General features: G+C 41.4%; 1 long non-coding RNA gene across 1 annotated transcript in view; it reads left to right on the forward strand.

The window, feature by feature from the left end:
- The window catches only part of LOC134071586 (uncharacterized), a 31,399-nt gene extending 12,180 nt beyond the window's left edge, over positions 1-19,219 (forward strand). The window contains exons 2-5 of the long non-coding RNA XR_009937088.1: positions 9,721-9,760; positions 14,999-15,177; positions 17,235-17,351; positions 18,563-19,219. This is a non-coding gene — a long non-coding RNA (uncharacterized LOC134071586). The remainder of the gene's footprint in view (positions 1-9,720; positions 9,761-14,998; positions 15,178-17,234; positions 17,352-18,562) is intronic.
- The last annotated feature ends 3,071 nt before the right edge of the window (positions 19,220-22,290 follow it).

Genomic DNA, 22,290 nt, shown 5'->3' on the forward strand with positions numbered 1-22,290 from the left:
GGCATTGGAATCGGATATTGCCAAGACTGTGATTCAGCTGTTAGGAACAAGGCGAGAAGCTGATATCTGTTACCAATGACACTCTCATGTGCCATATTGCTTCATTAATTAGAGCTACATAAACCCATGCAAAATGTTCCTCATCCTCCCTATTACAACTTAGTTTACCATCAGATGTTATTTTTAAGGTAACAAATGTGCATTGGATGCCTTTAGGCCTGTGATTTGTCAGCTATGAAGGAACTGGGCCTTAAGCAGCAGAATCTTAATAAACCTTGAATTTCCCCTTGGGGATCAATAAAGTATCCATCTATCTATCTATCTATCGAATCAACTGAATAAATAACAGAGCATTTTGTTTATGACAAAAATGGTACTCTCACAAAAAAATGTCAGAGATTCATACAAGTGTCATGCTTCTAAAAATCTTACGTGTGGTCAATTTTAGATTTGTTTTGTTTATTATCTTGCATTAACGTTTAACTAACACATATTCCACAAGTGCATTTTATTTCCTAAGCCAGTGTTTATTGTTGTACTGCTAAAAACAAAGTTCTTTACCACCGCTAAAGTTTACTGACATACTGCAGGCATTATACAAAAGTTTTATGCAATAAGTTGTACATTAGACCTAAGGCATGACTTTTAAATCATTGCTGTAATGTTGCTACACATATAGGAACAATGTCCTTGTATCAGGAACAGATGTTTGATTAATGAGTATGATGATTCCTACAGAAAATTATTACAGAACATATGGGCTCATATGACTTTCTCCTCAACCTTCTCAGTACATTTATTGCCTGCAGTGACTTACAAAAACTAAACATTTTTACGAAAAAGTGATTTGTGAAGGTGACAGTCACTATGCAGTCTCCAGAACTGCTGTGTATACAGAGATCTTTGAGAGAACCCACAAAAAAATCCACAGAAAAGTGCATAAAAAACGACACTAATTTGCATATCAATACATTAACAAGAATGGGTAACATTTTAAAACAACAACGGCTCAAAACTTTACAAAAGTACAAAAGTGTAATCTTAAATAGAAACAGTGTGTATGCCATTTGTGTTCACAAAATTAGATTAACTTTGGCCATTGTATATTTGGGGCTAATGCACTTTTTAAATGTTTGGTCTCTAATGCACTTCAGCTAATTCAAGACCTTTTGTTACATTTTAGTGGTATTGATATTGATTTATTTGCATAGATGGTCAACCGGGAACAATTCACTATATGTTGTACACATTTACCCGATGCTCCCCTTAACATTAATTTCAGTAGTAAAGCTACACACATACAAAAGCACACACTCTCTCCACACACACACTGCTCAACTGGCACTTGTTCACAGGCAGAGATATCTGTGTGTGCACCAGCTATGAAAAGGTGGTCAACTGAGTGACAAGGTATGAAATAGATGGCAGGAGTTACAGAAAGGGAGCTGTCCATGAGCGAAAGACTGATAACAAAGTGACCATTCACCAAGACACAGATTTGTAGGAAATAAAAGTCTGGGCAACTTGAGCCAAGTGAACAGCAGACAAGCCACTGTGGACAAATGAGCACATCCTTCACAGACGAGAGAGTTTTAGGGGGAGCAGGCCAATCAACACACACACACACACACACACACACACACACACACTCACACTCACACTCACACTCACACTCACACTCACACTCACACACACTGACACACACACACACACACACACACACACACACACACACACACACACACACTCCCCAAAAAAAGATGGTGAGGACGAGATGGGGCACGTGGAGAATCCTCTACTCCCTTGAGCAGGGTAACACAGTGCCGAAGTAGGCCGTGAGGAGAATCACACTCTTACATCATGACAACACATGTCCTTAATTAGGGACTTTGCCCCTGACTGCAAAAGCAAAAGCTTTTTCTGACACTGTTTTTTCTCCTCTGTGAAACATTTCTTTCAACACAATGAGTTATGAGCTGACGAGCATCTGAAATCAGCTTTTGGTGTTAGTTCTATGCTCTTTTATTTTGTTACCAGGGGCATAATATGTCATATTGTTGTTATGACATTAGCCCTTTGGTCATTTCAAGTTTGTTCACAAAAATTGTCTCCTCGTTTTCCATTTTTTCCACAGACAATATGTTTTAATACATTCCTAGCTTCTTGACAAGATTGTAGAAGAGTAGACAGGAAATGAGTGGGAAGGAGTGAGATTCAGGAAATGACCTCAGGTCGGGCCAGGGTCCCCTGTGGGCACTGGGCTTGAGTGTGCTGCATGGACGCCGCCTCCACTGTTGCGCTGCTATAGCATGGAAAATGATCACAACCATGGAGAGTTCACAAACAGCGCAGGGAGATCAAAGAAAACAACAGACAAGAAATAGAGTAGAAGAGTTATGCCTTGCATGTCTTACTTATGGGTTTATTTAGCTTTTTCTTCTGTTGAGGTCAATTGCTGATTTACGCCATTTATTAATCTTAAGTGTATTTTTTTTATAATGACACAACCTTTGCACTGACGAGGTCCTTACAGCCTCCAGCCCGACGTTTGATGATCAAACTTTACAGTAAAAAGCAGAACAGTGAAATGCAATCATTTGATAGTCGTAAAATCATAGCTGATATGTGGCACATATCCAAAGGAGATGTTAGTCCTTTCAGTATGCAGCAGTCAGTGTGTATGTGGATGTTCACACACTCACATGGTTAATGTTGGAGTAAAGAGGCGGCATTACTCTGTGTTAACACGTTTGTAATTAGCGATCAATAGTCCAGCTGACGAATGATGCCTGAAGCTAGTGGTACATGAGGTATGTCCTGATGTCACGTCGGAAACCATAAACTGCTTTGTCGAAGTTGGGAGGAGGAGGAGCATGAAATCACGTCAATGACTAGCTCCATTCTGATTAACCTTTGTGTGTAAATGGGGGCAACCGGTGTTGGCAGCAAAAGCCTCTTTACATATCGCCGTAGCTCAGTGGGCAAGTCACTAAGATGGAGGCTGGTGAATTTTAATCAATGCTCTCACATGCTTCACCGCGTATTGCTCTGGGTCGCCACGTCACCTCGGAAACAAACTGGCATAATAATGCATTTGGCTTTCTCCCCCCTTTGTCTTCATCTTTTTTGCATTTGTCATAATGGACGCTGGTGCACCATAGCACAGGCATCATTAAATCGGCATCTTTTGTTGTTAATGTTTACATTTTTTTGTGCAATTGTATTTGCTGCGAGTCACTCTGCAACACTCTCCTTTGATCTCCAAAGCAGCATCATCCATATGTTGGTGCTGAGCGGACACTTTCTCCGGAGCCCACTCCAGACAAACAACTTTGCATCCACATATAGACAACCTCGTGAATGCATATTGATTGACAGTCCATTCGCATGTAACATTTCATCCACAATGGAATGAACAATTCAATTACTGCAGGAAACCCAGGGGAATGTTATGTTTTTTTTTTTTCTGTGAATTGCAAAATCCTTTCGCTCAGACCTCTTCTGTGCAATTCAGTATGCCTGGTTGGAAAGTCTTTATAGGAAGATTTCCTTTGAATCTCCTTTGAGTGTCTGAGCTTGTTTTTTTCTCCGAGTCTTTAAAAACTCCAAATCATCAAACTTTAATTTTTAATCTGCTTCAGAATCATTGCCTTAATAAAAGAAACTCTGAGAGCCAACTCTCAAATTACATATTTGGCAAATTGAATATTTCTATTATCTTGAATTATGCTTTTAATTGTATCATAGTCAAGATATTTGACTGGATATCAGAGAGTGACTTAATTACACTTCACCACTCAATGGCGTCTCCCATTGTCCTCTTCTTTGGCCTTTTGATGTGTTTTAATTAAACACGTAAAGCGTAATATTCTGTCGTACCCATAAATGTCACATATTTCAACTTTAACCTGTTATGAAAATGAGATGGCATGTTGGCAGACTCTGCTCTCTCCACATGGTGTGTATAGGCTATCTATGAATAAATATCACATTCATAAGATGTTCACTTGCCTCCCCCATAGCCTTAGCAACTCTGCTTTGAGAAAGAGAGGACAGATCCACCCCCCCCCCAACCCCCAACCCCCCAACGTAACACATTTCATGGTTTTCGCCCATGTACCCTAAAAGAAGACTTTTTAAAGGATTCTTTTCCCTTCTGGCAATATAGTCAGGTGACTCATTACAATTCAATTGGCCAACTCACCAGGGAAAAGGGCAAAATGATGAAACAGACAGCAATGTGTTTGCAAATGAAACTTTTTTGCATGTCTTAACACTTTAGCCTTGTCAAATTAGCACGTAGTCGGCAGAAGGGTGGAGTTAAAAAAAAAATGATGATGATCCGATATAGCGGGTTGCTTCACTTGTTAACCTTTACACGGGGGATATGCTCGCTGTTCAGCGCGGTGCGGTGCCTCTGGTTCATACGATGACTGCACTTTATCAAAGGACACAAGCGAAAAAAGAGGGAGAGAGGGAGAGAAAAAAAACCCTTGCAGGCGACATGGATCAAGTGGAGACCTTGGAGTTACCAGTTCAAAGTGAGGGAACCATGTTGCGTTTGAAGAATGGAGTGCTCGGCCATCCACACGGAAATGTCTCTGCGGCGGATTAAAACAAAGAGACACGGTGGGGGGGTGGGGTGCACAAGCAGGAAGTCTTTGGTGAGCAGGTGGGTGGTGGGGGCACTAGCAATGGTGGTGGTGGAGGGGGATCCCCCTAAAGGCAGCACCCTGCAGTAAGATAGATGGAGAGAGGAACAGAGAGGAAAAGGAAAGAGGGAAAGATACCTTAGGCTATTGGGCTTGGCAGGTGCTCCACTCCTCTGATGCATGTTGGGGCCATAAGTGGCGTTCTGGAACTCGGCAGGAGTTCCCTCGGCGGCCCCTCGCAATGGTAAACAATGACTGCATGGCCCCCGGAGGGTTCTATCTGCACTCTACAGGGACACTCTCTGAACAGGGAGTGACAAGCTACTGGCCGTGTCTGTGTGTGTGTGTGAGTGAGTGTGTGTGTGTGTGTACTGGCCGTGTCTCACTGTGTGTGTGTGTGTGTACTGGCAGTGTGTGCCTGTGTGTGTGTGTGTGTGTGTGTGTGTGTGTGCATGGGGGGGTCTCTACAGGGGGAAACATCCCTAACCCCCATGGTTCATTCAATCCACTGCATGAGGCTGTGAGAGGAATGTGTGAGAGGGACACAAGCGAGCAGGGCTGCCATTTTCCACACTGTATACATCCTGCACTCCGCTGCCAACAAAAAAAAAACAGTGTGCACACCTCCAACTCCTTGTCCCTACCTGAAATGCCAAGTGCACACTCAGCAAATGTTCTGTGCAAACTGGGGTGGAATCAGCCACGCGGGAATTGACTGCAGCACACAGCCACAACCTCAGGAAGGCGTGCTGAAGCACACAAAGCCGAGCTTCCTTCCAAGAGTTCCCATGCAAGATACTCAAAACTGTGGGAGTGTGTGAAAGGCCAGCTCCTCCAACTCGCCTCGTTCCCTGTATAGGAGAGAGAGAGGTTTGGGGCCAAATTGCAGCGGATTTGCTTCAGAGCCCCTTGATGTGCGAGTGATCTAAATGAGGTGTGACATCTGTATTAACCTTGTCGCCATGCTCCTCTCTGACAGGGTGAGAAGGCAGGGACTGGGGGTCATATTGGACTAGAAGGAGATATATCTCACTCTCAAAAGTCACTTGGAGCAGAGCAGCGGCATGTGTTGTGTTTAATTGTTATAGAACATGAAATGGTATGTGCTAATTAAATTCAGGGATCAACACCAACGTGTCATTCATACAAGGCTTGAATGATGTAAATAGGACATGGATTAGATTGTTGTAGAAAATCTGGAAAGAAGTGAGAAAATGTACTTTTGACTTAACTAACATAGAAACAGGTGAGGTTTAAGTGTGTGTGTGTGTGTGTGTTGGGGGCGGGGGTTGTGTGTTTGTGGGTGTATGATAGAGAGAGAGAGAGAGAGAGAGAGAAAGAAAAAGAGAGAGATAGACACAGTCTAACCAAACGTTCATTCTCAAATGAATTCTGGACATTTCGCTCTCCCTGGATGTCAGCGGTTCTATCCATGCAATCAGGCACCTCTCTTGGACAGTGATTGGGTGAGCTGTGGTAATAGGCATAGAGAGAGGAAGCAGCAAGTGAGTGGTCTGCTACCGAGTCGCTAGACAACCTACATTTGAAAGGTCAAGGTCCACAACAGACAGGTGCTTCCTTATGCTGGAGTAGTAGCCTGTCCACTTGTCTGTCTGTAATTACATGGACGGCAAATCCCAAACCCATCTTCTTTTTTTTTTTTTTTACTCTTCACTCTTTCTGTCAGTCCATTCAAATAATATCCACAGATCAGGATGCTGCATTTTAAATCCATGCACACAAAACTAAATCACGAGTCCTTTGAGATGTTGGCGCTTAAAAAGCTCGAGCTATAATCTGAGGGAAACCTGTGCTGCATCACAACTACTCTCAGGCTATTTCAGGTAGGCCTGATTCCCCTGTGCCAAAAAAAAAATGAATGTGTGGATAAACAGCACATACTGTATGTCCATTCAAGCTTTAGATGTTCTATTCTAATTTTGTATAGAATTTGCATACAAATAATGTGTTTTTGGCTCAAAATGGAATGTTGTTTTCATTACCATACCAACGTAGATCTGGATATACTGTATGACAGTATGATGTATACCCTGATTTGATTCATTTGAAGTGGGGCTGAATTCTTACACCACACATTCAGTCCACACACACGCACACACACACACACACACACACACACACACACACACACACACACACACACACACAAACAGTAATTATATGACAAGAAATCCCTTAATTATCGTAGGGGAAATCACCATTGGAAATGTTATTGGCAAGTAAAAGGGTAACTTCATGATGAAGTATCAATGACCATAATATCAGCTGCCATTCATCAACTGAAATGTCATCGCAGATAGCATACTTAAAGGTCATAGTATACTAAATGCCCCTACAGACACAGTTTGCTAATGTGCCATATACAAAACCAAGGCCTGGAGTCCTGACTGTGTCATATGAGGTTAGCAAGCCAAACAAATTTCATTATAACCAGTTCACACCCATGCTCTACTGCGCCTTCATTATAATAATGCTTTTTAGATTTTTTTTTCTTAGAGGTTAAAAGGAACTTTGTCTCTTTTCCTCTGTGCAAAGATATTGTTGCTATGATAGTGAACAATTTTAATTACTATATTAAGCATCAATTTAAGGTGTACTTTTTATACCCAAAACAACTGCTGCAAACACAGACAAACTAAACATGTAGCTACTGTATGCTTTCAACTTGAACAACTTGAATAACTCTAAGCCATTAAAAAGTACTCCAGAGTTATCCAGCCCATTTCATCTAACACATGGCCATAATATGCAGAGAGGTATCGTGAGTGGGTTCATAGAATACTCTTGTGACGCCCAGGGGATATTACCTGTGGCTCTGCAGAATCATAGGTGGCATCCTGTATATACTAAGGCCTAATGAGGACGGCCTCTCCACTCCCAGGTCAGGGCCGAGGAGTCACACAGGACACCTTCTTATCTCTGGAGCTTCTGACGGGTTTTCATCTGTTTAAATGAATTGTATCTTTTTCTTTCTTTTTTTGCTTGCCACTCTCAGTCCTCCATCTGATTCATCGCACTTGTGGAAGGTCAGCACACAATGAATTTCAAGAGGGGTTACACAAAAGGAGAATTTTCAAACAGGCTCTGATGTGTCAAAAGGGATAAACGGTATATATGACCTCCATAGTAGTGTCAATTTTCTTTATTTATTTGGTGTCAGCCGCTAAGGAGGTGGAGTGTATAAGAGTAACTGGTGAATTTGATTGACTTTATTTGTTAACCTTCACAAGATTTCATTTTTGAAAACTATACTTTTCCTTTCCTTTTGAAAACGATCAGGTCAATGTAGTCATGGTGATGGTGAGTGGAAATACTGTACCAAAAGCAGAACACACTTAATGCACAGTACAGCACAGTGCTACGTTTGAAGAGATAAGGAGATAAATGTCCACAAAGCATTGTTAGTTGAATAACTATTGATTGAAAATAAATTCATAAAAGACTGGATGCAAATAAAAGTAATTTAGTCGTAAAATGTCATATCTGGATTAAAACAAAGAGGTTGGTACTTGATCATTTCCCATGATATCAATAAACTATCTCTTTTTATAGCCACAAAAGTTATGGGTTCGATTCCTGGTTGCCACTATGGTGCCCTTGAGCATAATGCAACATATACAATTAAATCCTTAACAAGATCAGATCGGTGACTGCAGACTATATTCTTCACAAGCACCGAAGGTATAGTGACGCTCTATCTTTGGAGCAATTAAACCAGTAACTAGTGAAGAAGAACACAGAGAGAGAGAGAGAGACACGCACACACAGACAAACAGCTAGACAAGCAGGAAGACCATACAGATTGCAATACTTCTGCCCCCTAACACTCCTATTGGGACTGCAGATAAAAGGGTGTCAACAATCAAAACCATTCTGTGAATAGTTTGATCTATTTGATTTCACAGAAAACCATTAAAACCTTCTGTGCTGCATTTTGTACTGATAAAAAATGCATAGTTGCTGTAGTCACTATGCTGTCTGCCTTAACATTTACAGAATGTGTTTGCTTTTAGCTCTGTCTAGATTTAATCAAACTTTCTCCATACCATCCCATGTGTATTAACTCAGCGTCAAACTTTGTAATTCTTCAAGTTTTAAAATTCAAGGGCTTATGGCCAGGGCTGTTTTAACCACTGGGGCCCTCCCCAAGGCAACTCATATGGGTCAATTGCATGCAGCAAGGACCTTCCATTCATTTACAAACAATTATGAAAAGTTAAATATGTATGTATGTATCATACCAAGGACTCATCATCAAAGTGTTAATTTTACACTTTTGAATCAATGTGAGGCTCTTTCTTGTGAATTTGCATACACAGAGTAGTACTATGTGCATAAAAATGTCACATTAGTCCCACGCCATTGTAGGTACTGTATTTGCTGTGTTAAGTAGTCGCTCTGGGCATTTGTTATCATTTTGTACTTGGTGTGAGTAATATGAACTGTTTAATACAGCTGTTTTAAAGGCATCCAATGCAGTATCATTTTGTGTTTGTTTGTTTGTTTTTGTTTGTTTGTTTTTTTGCCTTTTGATCTGGCTGTAGTGACGATACTATTTCAACTCATCCTATGCGGCACTCCTGATGGATGTGTAAATATGTCTGCGGTAGCTTATCTCTGTGGACATATGTGGCACTGTAGAATGTTCTGGAACATATTTCATCTTATTACACATTGTTCATTGAAGTTCATAATAGAAGTTAAATTGGCCAATGGTTGATAAGATTGCATTCCTTGTTGAATTTACCATATTCCTCCACTACCATTTAAAAAAAGGAAAAAAGGATTACACTAATCCATAAGGAAATGTACACTTCCATAAGAAGAACATGGACTCTAATTGAAGTGGGACTGTCATTCCCTGTCATCCTTAATTATATAAGATTTATTTGCGTGTTATATTAATTCCAAGTAACTGCTTTTCCTCTTAGTCATATCCCAACTGTCATCAGTGAGCATTCTATTCTATTTGGTGCGGTGTGTCCTCTGGAAACACATGATGTTAACCTCTGCTGTTCTCCCGTTGTTTTTATCTGTCTGATTATAGGTCCTGCTGTGGGAGCAAAGCCAACGTTCTTAACTTTGTGGTGAGTAATTGTGAGAGTAAATCCCTGTGTGTGTGTGTGTTTGTGTGTGTGTGTGTGTTTTGGTTTGTTGGGTCCATTTTTCATCCTTCCCAGTAAAATACTCTTTACTCTGTCCTGTAGTTTCATTTTCCTCGGCAATTAAAGTGCGTTGTACTGCTAGCTGAGAAATTGTCAAGAGCCATAAAAAAACGGATAATTTCTGCCACACTGGCAGGAGCTATGGCGGTTCATTTAAGTTCAATCTGTACTCATCGCGCTGCCGGAGAGTCTACTGTCAAGGGTTAGTAAGTCAAATGTGTCTGGGATGGCTCTCATTAAACAAATGCCAAATTACCACGTCAGCACAGGCAATAAAGTAGACCAGTGCGATAGTATTAAAACACAAGCCCTTAAGCCCACTGTCTCAGAGCTGGAGCTTGCTGTTGAATCATTGCCACACATTAGGCAGGAGTCCCTCTGATGGCTAGGAACAGGCTGTTATGATACTTGTGCAAGGCAAACTGACAATCCTTAGCGAGCTGGGTCGTAATTCTTCATCTAGCCCAATGCACGTGTATTATGTATTGTGTGCTGGGTCTGGTAGTGTGGTAGTGTTGCTTCTCAGAAGAGGGTGATGGAAAAAAAGGAGGAGAGCAAAAAGGTGGTGCTGGTGGTGCTGGTGGTGGTGGGGGTAGGAAAGGATGGATGGGCGATGAAGCTAGAGGATGCGGAAGGGGGATGGAGGGGGAGGTTGTGTGGGGAGGGAGGAGTTGCTACCATTGCAAGTGAGGCAGGAACTGTCAAATGTTCCTTGGAAGTGCACTTTCATGTGCAACAATTAGCGGTTCATGTTCCTCCTTTGATTTGTATGCAGAGCAGTGAAGCAGAGACAGGGAGCTGGCAGCATAATTTATTCCCCCTTCTTGCAAATGTGATTTTATTTGAGCAAACGAGTTTTGGAGGCACTGCCCGTGATATAACTGGCATTCGCTTCCTGCATTGGTACTTCATTTTTCAGTTGCAAACAGTTGCACATTGAAAGGGAAGTAAGGCTCAAATGATGTACATTACAGGAGTGTGTCTGTGTTTCTCTCCCTCCCCCCCCCTCTCTCTCTCTCTCTCTCTCTCTCTCTCTCTCTCTCTCTCTCTCTCTCTCTCTCTCTCTCTCTCTCTCTCTCTCTCTCTCTCTCTCTCTCTCTCTCTCTCTCTCTTTCTCTCTTTCTGTGTCTGTGTTTCTCTCCCCCCTCTCTGTGTGGAATTCCAAAATAACACATAGCATTGGTGCAACACAGCAGAAGCTGTTTCTTTTATCAAAGTGAAGGTAAGACAGGGGGAATTTACAGTAATACCTGCTGATGATTGGGGAGATAATATGGACTACCTTTACTTGTTTTAGGCCATTGAATTCCTGAATTGTGTCTTCATCTCTACATTTAAAAGGCAATTATGCCTTTACACCTCTGGAAATGTATGTTATTAATGTCAATATACTGTATATATATATATATATAGGCCTATATATATTTTTTTTTGTTATCAGAGCTTGTGATAATTTTACTAATACAACTAGAAGCAATGCATGCACTGCCAACTGTCAAATATGTTGGCATCCAAGGAATTCTGTGTCCCTTGGGATGAACTCAGTGGTATTTACAGTACATACAGTATTTTATACATACAGTCATTTTAAAGCTCTGTGTTGTAGTCAATGAAGCACTTCAAATTAACTCTGCAAATTGTCACGTAAAAATACAATTGAGTGTATAGATACGTGGGTGCAATTATGCAATTGCATACATATTTATGTACAGTCATTCTCTGCAGAGAACAGTTATTCACTCGATAATGAGCTGGGCATGGCAGTGCCGACTCAGCAGATTAGCCTAATGTAGTTACATGCTACGTACCGGCTTAACTTGCAAAGCAAAGGCACACGATTCCTTCAGCGTGCTTTGTCTAGTCCGCGGAGTTGAACCTGGCCTCCTACCAAAATATTTGTGCTGATAAGTAGTTTTTCGGAGACAATGAGTTACTTTCTTTGCCGAGAATAGATTGTTCTGCAAGGCAAGCTAATCCGTTTTGAAATCAGGCCACCCCCATTTATTTTAACAGGCCTGTTGAGGAGAGAAGAGTTGAAAAGTGCAAGAAGACAGGATGACAGTTTTTTTTCCCCTCTCTCTATGGCAGGCTGTTTTGTTGTAGAGAGAACAGGCTTCAGGTAAGAAAATGACGAGCAGAGTTCAGAGCCAATTCCCCAAACTTAACGGATACCTGTGGCATCAATAATTAAAAAGTGTCCGACAAAATTCACAGAGAAGCTCATTAAAGTCAGAGGTAGTTCATGAACATGTAACCCCCCCAAAAGACCTCCACATTGCCAATACACAAGATCAATTTGATCAAATATTTATACGGTGTACATGATGGAAGAATCAGAAAACTGGTACAAATAGAGCAGAAAAGGAGCTTTGGTAAAGTGTTGGTTTGGTGCACTTCCATAGCAAAATACGATATGATGATTTAGTAGTAGCCTACATGTGTGCATTCCATGATTATTTATACTGTGATCAATTTGATTTCATAGCATTCAATTTGATAATATTTTATATCTGCTGACAAAACCTGTGCGTGAAGGCCTGGCCTTGTGTGCAATTGAGGCAAGTAAAAGCCTGGACTACCAATTGAATAGTTCTCCAGGCACTTGAATAAATAAAAGCATCATATAAGCAGCATGCCATTTGAACATTCTATATGTATGTTTGCGACAGTGAAAAGATGTCCCTACTTACCCTAATCCTTTCGCTCACCTTTGACTCTGAGCATGTTCTTCTGCAATATTGTCAATTAGACGTGAGTGAGGGCCTTGTGTGACTGGGTGCACTTGTGAAGCAGTAATTCCACATCCTGACAGTGAAAAGTTATCGCTCCAACCACACTGACGCGCCAGGAGCAAGCCTTTTATACATTGTTAAAGTACTTTTACCTGTCAAGCTGATGTGCAGACACTGTGTTAGAAATACACAGGTGAAATGGGACTGTCCATTTAGTCTGCATCATATGGAACCCCAACATGATTCTATCAGAGCAATTGTCAGTTGGCTTGTGTAATTCTTGCTTCATGCTCTCCAGATTTAGCACGGAACACCGAAAAAATCCATGTTTGGCGTTCTGCAATGACGTATTCCTTTCAAAGATTTCCTCTTGACAGATAACCTCCGAGCGGAACCGTGTGGCGGGTGCACGCAGCTGTGGTCAATAAGTTAACACCCGATTTAAAATGAAAAAGTTCCTCTTATAGTAGTGCAATTAAGGGTGCCATTCGATTCTTTGTGTCAATTCCTACACTGCTTTGCCACAAGAGTGGCAGCCAATGAAGCATGCCTGCTTATTTTCTCATTGCCTGCTTGAGAAGCTCCAAAAGATGTTTCGTGCTCGCTCCTCGATTTGCGGTTTTTCGCGTCAACGTTATAGGCGGAACAGATGAAAAATCCCAACCATATCTGTCGCATAAGTCTTCCCATATTCGTGCCATTGAATGCTTTACATTTTGTTTGAAAGTCACTGCCAACAGTGTGTCCCTGAAGGTCAGACACATATTCAGTTGAGGCCGTCGGAGTAATGAAATAATGGGAAATGGCTGTTCGTTGTTATAGTGGTGAATGTAGAAGGGCCAGCTGAATGAGTGTTCCCCCCCAAAAAACTTAATTCCCAAAAATCCATTCAAACAACTGCAAAATACTAACCCAGATGCAGTGTTTACCTGTGTTTTGACCCCAGAATGTGGGCAACCATTATTAATTGTCTAACGTGTAGGACTGCTCCCAAAACATTATTAATTTTCTCTAACAATGGACCAACTGTTATTGTATGCAGGGATCTGTTTCATTCTCTGGTCTGTTGTGGGAGGTTGCAGCACACAGAATCATTTGCTTACTCACCCTGAAGCCACACAGTGCTGGAGATGAGTACTGCTGCCAGCATTGCAGCGCTCTCTCTCTCTCTCTCTCTCTCTCTCTCTCTCTCTCTCTCTCTCTCTCTCTCTCTCTCTCTCTCTCTCTCTCTCTCTCTCTCTCTCTCTCTCTCTCTCTCTCTCTCTCTCTCTCTCTCTCTCTCTCTCTCTCTCTCTCTCTCTCTCGCTTGAGCACTGCACCAGTTAAGGCCCTCTACTTCCTCTGTAGTTTGTGCATCAAAGTCCAGGGGAAGTGAAAGGTTACGCTCAAGCCTTTGTTCATTATCTGTAGTTGGACGAAGGCCCCGTTTATGCCTTGGGATAGCCGATGAGTGAAGTGCTAAAAGAAGTGTTTGGTCGCACTTTATTCGAGTCCTTCATCTATAATGCATTGTAAGTTCAATTATAATGCTTTCATTACAAATTTATTACTCACAATGATTTATCTTCCTAAAATGGTGACAATTATTCATTTCTATGACTACCTACTTCAAGTGAAATGGTGGCTATCAAATACTTCCCATGACACTGTTTTTCTAAGGACACATTTGCATAGTAAGGTTAGACCCTTTCAATGAGTCTGCTCCAAGGAAATCCAAAAATACAGGAGGTACATGAATTGTGTTTTTCTGACTAAGAAAGTCCCCTGTGCAATGACCCATGATATGATACTAACTAAGTATGTCATCAGTGTGATTAAAATATACCTCCTTCGTTTTAATCATATTTAAGGGTGTTCTGTTCAAAATGGACCTAACACACACATAAATCATTCTGAATCGTAACGTGCTGACTGCTGATAGTTGCAACACCCAACCAGGTCCATGTAGACTAGACACTAATAATGTTAACGATATGGGCCATTGCCACACAAACAGAAATCAAGTGGTCAGCCTTTAAAAGTCCACCTGAAATGGATTCAGGACCAGTCTTACAAGTGTTAGACTAGCATAACTGAAAGGTCGTACAAAACTTCCACAGAGTTCAACAACCTTGCCGCTGACCTTAAACCGTAATTACTGTCACTAGAGTCTGTGCCTCAGGTAACAAAAGCCATGTTTTTTTTTTTCTTGTTGCCGTTGTTGTTTCTTGAAGACTCCACTTGGCACCTACATCATGTGGGATTCAGTCTTTTGTGGTGGTGCTGTTTCTCACTGGAACAACCCCCCCTGCCCCCCCCCCCCCCCCCCAGCAGCACCCCACCCCCCCTCTTAGTCATGACCTCCTCAGCGGGCAGTCTGGCTGAGGTCTGCAAGCCTGTGTGGCCTGTGGGGGCTGGAGTGTCTTACCCACTGCTGTCCACTCCACAGGTCTCCCTAGGGGAGGTGACCCAGGCAGCTCAAATCGACACTGTGCTGGGGGTTCAGGAGTCCCTCCAGCCGCTTTCATTGACCACCGGGAATAGTGGGAGTCTGTGGGACTAATGACTAGACCGCAAGTCTCTCAGGAGAGAGGATGTCTGCATCCTACTCTTCGCTTCCCTACACACGTACGTACACTGCTCTCTCTCTCTCTCTCTCTCTGTGTCTCTCTCTGTCTCTGTCACACATTCACACATTCACACACACACACACACACACACACACACACACACACACACACACACACACACACACACACACACACACACACACACCACAGTGAGTTAGTTGCTGAGTACATTGTGATTGCAGTGCACAGTAAACAGGTCTCTCTCTCTCTTTCTCTCTCTCTCTCTATCTCTCTCTCTCTCTCTCTCTCTCTCTCTCTCTCTTCTCTCTCTCTCTCTCTCTCTCTCTCTCCATCACCAAGATTCAGCTCTGCTCTGTTGGTCAATACTCAATACAGTGTATTAGACATGCATTATCTTTCTGCTAAACTGAAGTGTCCTGCAAACTACATTCTTGATCATACCTTTCCTCATGACAATGCATGGCACACAGTTAGATTACTCCTGAACAAGATGTCGATCGGCAACAATCAGTCGGATCACTTTCAATTGCAATTGCAAACCAGACTAGCCTATGAACTGGATTTAGTTATTGCTCACATATCTGCTGGTGTCTAAATATTCTCGGAGAACACTACTGTCCTTGAGCTATGTATTGAAATGAGAATGTTAGAGAATGATAAAGAGTGCCATGTTTAACAAGGCTTATTAAATGAAAACTGGCAAATACTCACAGGTTGGAGGTCCTAATCATCTGGTATTGAATTGCTGTCCCCTCGAAGGCTCTGGGAGTTGATTACAAATTACATTCTGGAATGTTATCTTGCCGCTGGGATCAATAGCAATCAAATTAGGTTGTCACCCCACCGCTGAATCTTTGACACATCTCATAACCGTTGAACTTGTTTCGTCCTTTATCTTGAAGCTGCGGAAACTCATAGATGTGTCCATTTATAACCTATTTTACAAGCTAGGCTAATTCACTGGCTCAGGCAGTAAATGGGACGTGGGACTTTACACTTAAGAGGAGCAATCAACATATCATGATGCTATCGTCCCTTTATTTACAAGATGTCTAATGCGATTTCATTAGGCCTAGGGCAGTGACTGCAGAATTCCTTAGGTAGGCCCTCACGATTGTCTTGCCAGGTGATTAATCAAAAGTCAATTTTCAGATGACCCTGACTTTAACATGGAGAGCTCCACAGATTAAAAACATATTAAGCCTGCCATCGGTTGCCATCAACGGTTCGCGTGAGTTTCACCCGAACCAATGAATTTTTCCTGAAGACATTAACCTCATTTGATGTGCTTACGCAGTTCTGTGTTTGAAGTTAGAACACTTAAGATGCACACTGCTCCACCCACAGTATGGTGTGCGGAGGAATGCTTTTCAATCAATTATACAGTAATACTGCCCCCAGGCCGCAAAAATTGACCTTCAACTACTTAAAACTTGAACCCAAATAAATGCAGCAGGTACATTAACCCACAAGCAAAAAGCATTAGCATACTTTGATGAATTATGCATATCAACTCGTATAACCTGATTGTATTTCTGAAAAAAAAAAGATAAATGTCCATTAACTGCTTATTTAAAATGCACAAACTTCATAAAGTTTCAGGTTTCAATATGCATATTTCCCCTTTTGTTTATACACACCGCCGCATAAACAATTTTCTGGGTGAACTAATGTATACGTAAGTGTTAGAAGCCATACACTGTTGCTAGGCAGTCGCTTGTGTATAATCATCTACGCACCTACACACAACACTGGAAAGACATACTGTACAGTAGAATAGGAAATATCTGGCTCTGATTGTACTCATCAATCACACACCATGTTTATGGTTCTGTATAAAAAATCATACCTCTCAATTTCTCATCACAATGTTGCCCCGGTGGTGATGACAAAAAACTAAAATTGTGGAAAAAGTCAGTGCACAGAAGACAAATGTAGCGGAGCCTTTCCCCCCCCCATCAGAGTCACCCCATGCTGGGCCGTGTCCAAGGACCATGTGGATAATTAGGCCCGTAGATGAAGTGAAAGCTCCATTTGATGATGTGTCGGCTGATGGATGACTGTCCCGGCCCCTCTTTTGCCCCCTTACGCCAGACTCAGAGGAGCGAGGAGCCGCGGAGTGTGGAGATGTGGTGTCACCCCGTAATCCTGGGAGTGCATCATCAGGCGACCCTCGGGGGGACTGAGGGAGCGGCGTCGAGGAGGATCCAGGTAGGCCTCATTAGCTCTGCCCGTCGCAGATCCAGACAAGTCATCCTGTCCTGTCCACAAAGTTTTTTTTCTTTTCTCCTGCTTGTTTTATTTATTTATTTTTATTTATTTAAGCCCATTGTGCTTACAGGGTTAAGAAAAGTATTCAGACATTCACACAAATATGCACACATATACACACACACACACACACACACACACACACACACACACACACACACACACACACACACACACACAGAGATGTATATACACCACCAGTCAAAAGTTTGGGGTCACTGAGAAGTTTATCTATCTATTAATGCAAGGAACATGTCTGTGTGTCACTCTGTCTGTTCCACGCATAACTCTCGAACCACTAATCCAACTGACCTAAAATTTGACACATGTATTGCTAATGGCATGCGTGAGTGCAGTGCAAAGTTTGGTCAAAAAATGACAAACAAATCGATAACTCTACCGCAATCCCACAATTCTACCGCCCCCTCCTTACTCAGCCACTCCCTTTCTCACTTACTCCAGCATAGAAAAATAAGCCCATTTCACTGACAAACTCAGGTGTTGCCATTCATGGAAATGACGATGTCTCACTTAAACAACGGACCGTTTCAAGATTGTTGAACTTGGATAAACAGGCCGAGTCCGACACACATGCACCCATGGTAAGCAGTCTGTTAAAGTAACGTAACGTTGCATAAGCTAGCCTACTTCAACAACCGCGGTTGCCTAGCGCCCTAGCTGTTTTTGATCTTGCAAGTTTCTTGGAAAACATTGTTTGTACGGGCACTGCACTAGTTCAGACAAAGTACCAACTGCGTTTGTTGATAATCAGATTACATTTTGTGCTTACATAATTTCAAAAGTCTGTTGGACTGTCTGTTTGACCAGTTTTTTTTTAATTCTTTTTTTAAGCCTAATATATATATATATATATATATATATATAAATATATAACTGTTCATTTATACTGTTTGTATAAATATGGAATAGCTGGGGGAAAAAATCTGAGTCTTTATATGCTATATTCTTATTTAGCACGCAACCTTACATGTATTCCTTCCAGTGTGGCATTGTATTGCAGAACATTTCACTCATTATCGATCAATATAAATGATATCTAAACACATTTATTTAGTTTCAGCAGTTAGCAAGCTCTCATTAAGGCAAATACCCGTCTCTGAAATCCACTCTCTCCACTCACTCAACCTCAGGCTCCTGGATGGACTACCCACAATGAGCTAAATATTCAAAAGCGTAGGCTCATTTAATCCTGACCCATCCGCAGCTCTCCCCTGTGAACAAAGAAGGAGTCCATCGGAAAGTACTTGTGCAGCGGAAACAATAGACCAAAGGGACAGACTCTCTGGGGGATACTCAAATGATGCTCAATGTACTGATTACTGAACCACTGAGATGCTCTGAAGTCTCCTGGGCGACACGCTCACAAAGGCATTGATCAATCACGTCATTATCAGGTAATAGGTGTCTCACATCTGGTTGAGATTGTAGTGCTAGATGCTAGATTGAAAATAACAAGCACTCCATGGTTATTTGATGGGGGCATTCAAATGTAAGTGCTCCACAACAACTGATGTAATTGTGCTGGAGATATTTTTTTTCTCCTGTATGTGACAGCATAGACGCAAATTCTTGCAATGGCTCGTTTTTTTTTCAGTCTCTCATCAAGTGTATGTCATTATGTTTCAATGATGTCCCCTCTTACATCTCTCAATGTACCCTGCTGTTTAGATGGGAAATCTATCTTCTATGCTTGTATCTATGCTCTATATTTGCATTGCATTTTTTTCTAACCTACAGCAGCAAATATGTATTTACTGTCAAAATGCAGATTGTATTACACAAATCGTTACATATGAACTCTTTATATAAAGTGGCCAATAACAAATTTGCAGTCTGACTAATAGAACGTTCAGCTTTTGCATTAGACACAACAAATGTTTACAATACATTTAATGACGATGGATTGGTAGCTGTCTAGCCAGTTTACTTTTCAATCCTTTCGCATGTTGATCAATGCAGATGGTCAACACTCTGAGAGAGTAGGTAACTTAATTAAATAGATAAGAAATTCTGCAACATTTACTATGGATTACATCATTGAGCGTGTGTCAGTCAAGGAGAGGCACATGATCGATACCCATGACCTCGATGTTACTAGGGCTTAACTCCACCAACTGACCCTTGCTGACCAATAGTGCATACGGCTAAGATTTTTTCTTTGTTTTCACTTGGGTCATGCTAATATTGTCTTTCCTGTCTATATAACTAAAACAATGCTGTATTTTTGTGCTGTCCATATCAGCTCTACTGATGCATATTTTGACTTCTGGTATCCCTAAACACCACCTATCTGGCACCGAGGCTACATTGGGACCATGTAATCTGTGTGATCTCACAGCTGTTATCATAATAGTTCCACAAACTCATTTTTTAAAATATATTTTTTAATTTTAACAAACACTAACCACTTCTACTACAGACATGATTACTGTTGTTATAATTATTTGGTGACCTCCATGATTACTGTGAGTGACTGAGCTTGTCTGTACTGTAGGTAATGTTGGACTTAAACAAACGCATGAGGCGTCACGGGGCATGAGCAGGCTCTGTGACAGCTCCCTTAATGAAGATGTCTGTCCCTTAGAGTTCGACACCATAATTATCCTATTACCACAGGCAAGGGCCCCCTAATACAGGAGCATGTGGGAATATCTGTGTTGCTTAACTCCTGAATCACTCACTCAACAATTACTCACATGATCGTCACCAGGTAAAGTCTAGTGCTAACGTGACACAGATAAGCATGTACTGTACAGTCACAATAGAAGGGCAGGTTTCATTCTGTTCAACTGAAGGCAGATACACACACACACACACACACACACACACACTCCATTTCCTCCCTCTATATAATTTAGATATACAGTATGTTTCAATGAGGTCAGCGCAACTTTATGTTTAATGTCAACTTCCAGCTTTAGTCTCCAGTTCTGTGAACAAGCCCTCGGGTTGCAGAGATTATAGAGCAAGTAGTAGTTGAAAACAGGTAGGAAGTTTCAAGTACCTTGGTACTTGGAATGACCACCGTCTCACCAATGCCTGCCCTGGGTATTCCCATGCTGCTTTGCATAAAATTTCATTCACACTGCCAAGGCACCTAAGGCAGACATCCATAGCGCCCAATAAATGGCTCTGAGCATTCATAAACCATGCCTCAAATGCAGGAAAATGAATGTTTGGTTCCCAGACCTCGTCACATTGAGATGTAGTGGCGTTAGCCAGACTACCTTCACCCTGAATGTTGACACAATTTACAAAAAAGGCCCAACAGCTCATGTGTCTCCTCAGAAGATTTAAAGGATTTGAAGTGAGACGGGACATTCTATCCAGAGTATACCTGCTCACTGATATACATGTAGTCACTGATAGAGTCTGTCATCGCTTTCAGCATCACTTGGTACAGCTTCCTACCAAACAATTGCAAGAGAAAGCTGGCGAGGTTAGCCAGGCAAGCCGTTAAGATCATAGCCATTCCACAAAAAAGCCTTCTGATCTTTATGTACAAGCAGTGGAGAGGAAATCAACTTCATCATCCAGGATGGCTCCCTCCCCCTCCACCAAAGCTTTGAGCTATTACCATCAGGAAGAAGGTTTAGAGTGCCTCTGGGTAAAAAGTCATTATACAAAAAATCTTTAATTGCCAATGCAACACATACAAAACTCATGCTAACGACACACACACACACACACACACACACACACACACACTGCCTTCAGTCAAAAGAAAATGTTCTAACATGGCAACATATTAGACAATACAGCTTTTTGAATCTTGAATCTTATGCAGGAGAAATAATAAGACCTGAATCTATATTGGATTTTGGCTACTCCTGTGTCGTTGTTGAAGTGTGTTCATATATTTTTCTGAAGTGTGCTTATAAACCTTGAATGCAAAACAGATGGAAGTCTACAAGAAAAACAGAAAGAATTGGCAAGATTATACAGATTAATAGGACTGTTCCAACTGTCCATCTCCTCCACCAGTCAGTGTAAGACAAACACAGAGCCAATCACAGCCCAATATTGGTGAAGCCAAATTAAAAGTTTTCTAATTAGTATTGCCTGACAAGGCATTTAGATAAATAGAATAGTTTGAACAACTTCTACTGAACTGTTATTGAACTGGCAAAAACAACAACAACGACAACAAAAAACACAGTAGAATAGTGTTTTTGAACTTCTCAGATACTTCTCAAGTTGTGATTGTCAAATCTTGCAGTAAAATGTCAGAACAGTATGCTCAAGGTTTCCGCTGCTCCTGTGTGTTTCAAAAGTACTATGAGGTAAACAAGGATGTTCAAACCTTCACCACAATGTTCCAAGTGTGTGGAGGAGTTGCTGCCTGGAAAGGAAAAATATCATAAAAGAGGTAGGCCTTCATCAGTACACACATAATAGTTTAATACGTTTGTACAAATAATATACAGTATAATTATAAACTTGAGAAATAAGACAATCTGTGATAATGTACAGACCTAATTATCTTATAATACATATCATCAATTAATAATAACATATTCTCATATCCTTAGCTTGTTTAAAATGTTGACTCTGTGGAATCTGCGTTTAGCGATAAGATAAACTGCATCAATACTGGGCTAACAGGTCACTTGAGTGTCTGAATTGCATTGTCTTCCTCCAAGTGCTTCAGTACGGTTCTTACATAATCCCAGGCGGCAGTATGGCAGCAGTGTTATTCTGCGTGCTCGTCACCCACCCACATACATCCCGTTGATCCATCTCCACAGTCATTAGCAGAATCACTTTAGTTTGCTTTTGACAAGCCTCAGTGATTGCTGCTAATGAACACAGTACATCATATATAAATCAAAGCAAAAGCGCTATTTTTTCCCCCCAA

This window comes from Sardina pilchardus, chromosome 23 (assembly GCF_963854185.1).
Source record: "Sardina pilchardus chromosome 23, fSarPil1.1, whole genome shotgun sequence".
Lineage (NCBI taxonomy): Eukaryota > Metazoa > Chordata > Actinopteri > Clupeiformes > Clupeidae > Sardina > Sardina pilchardus.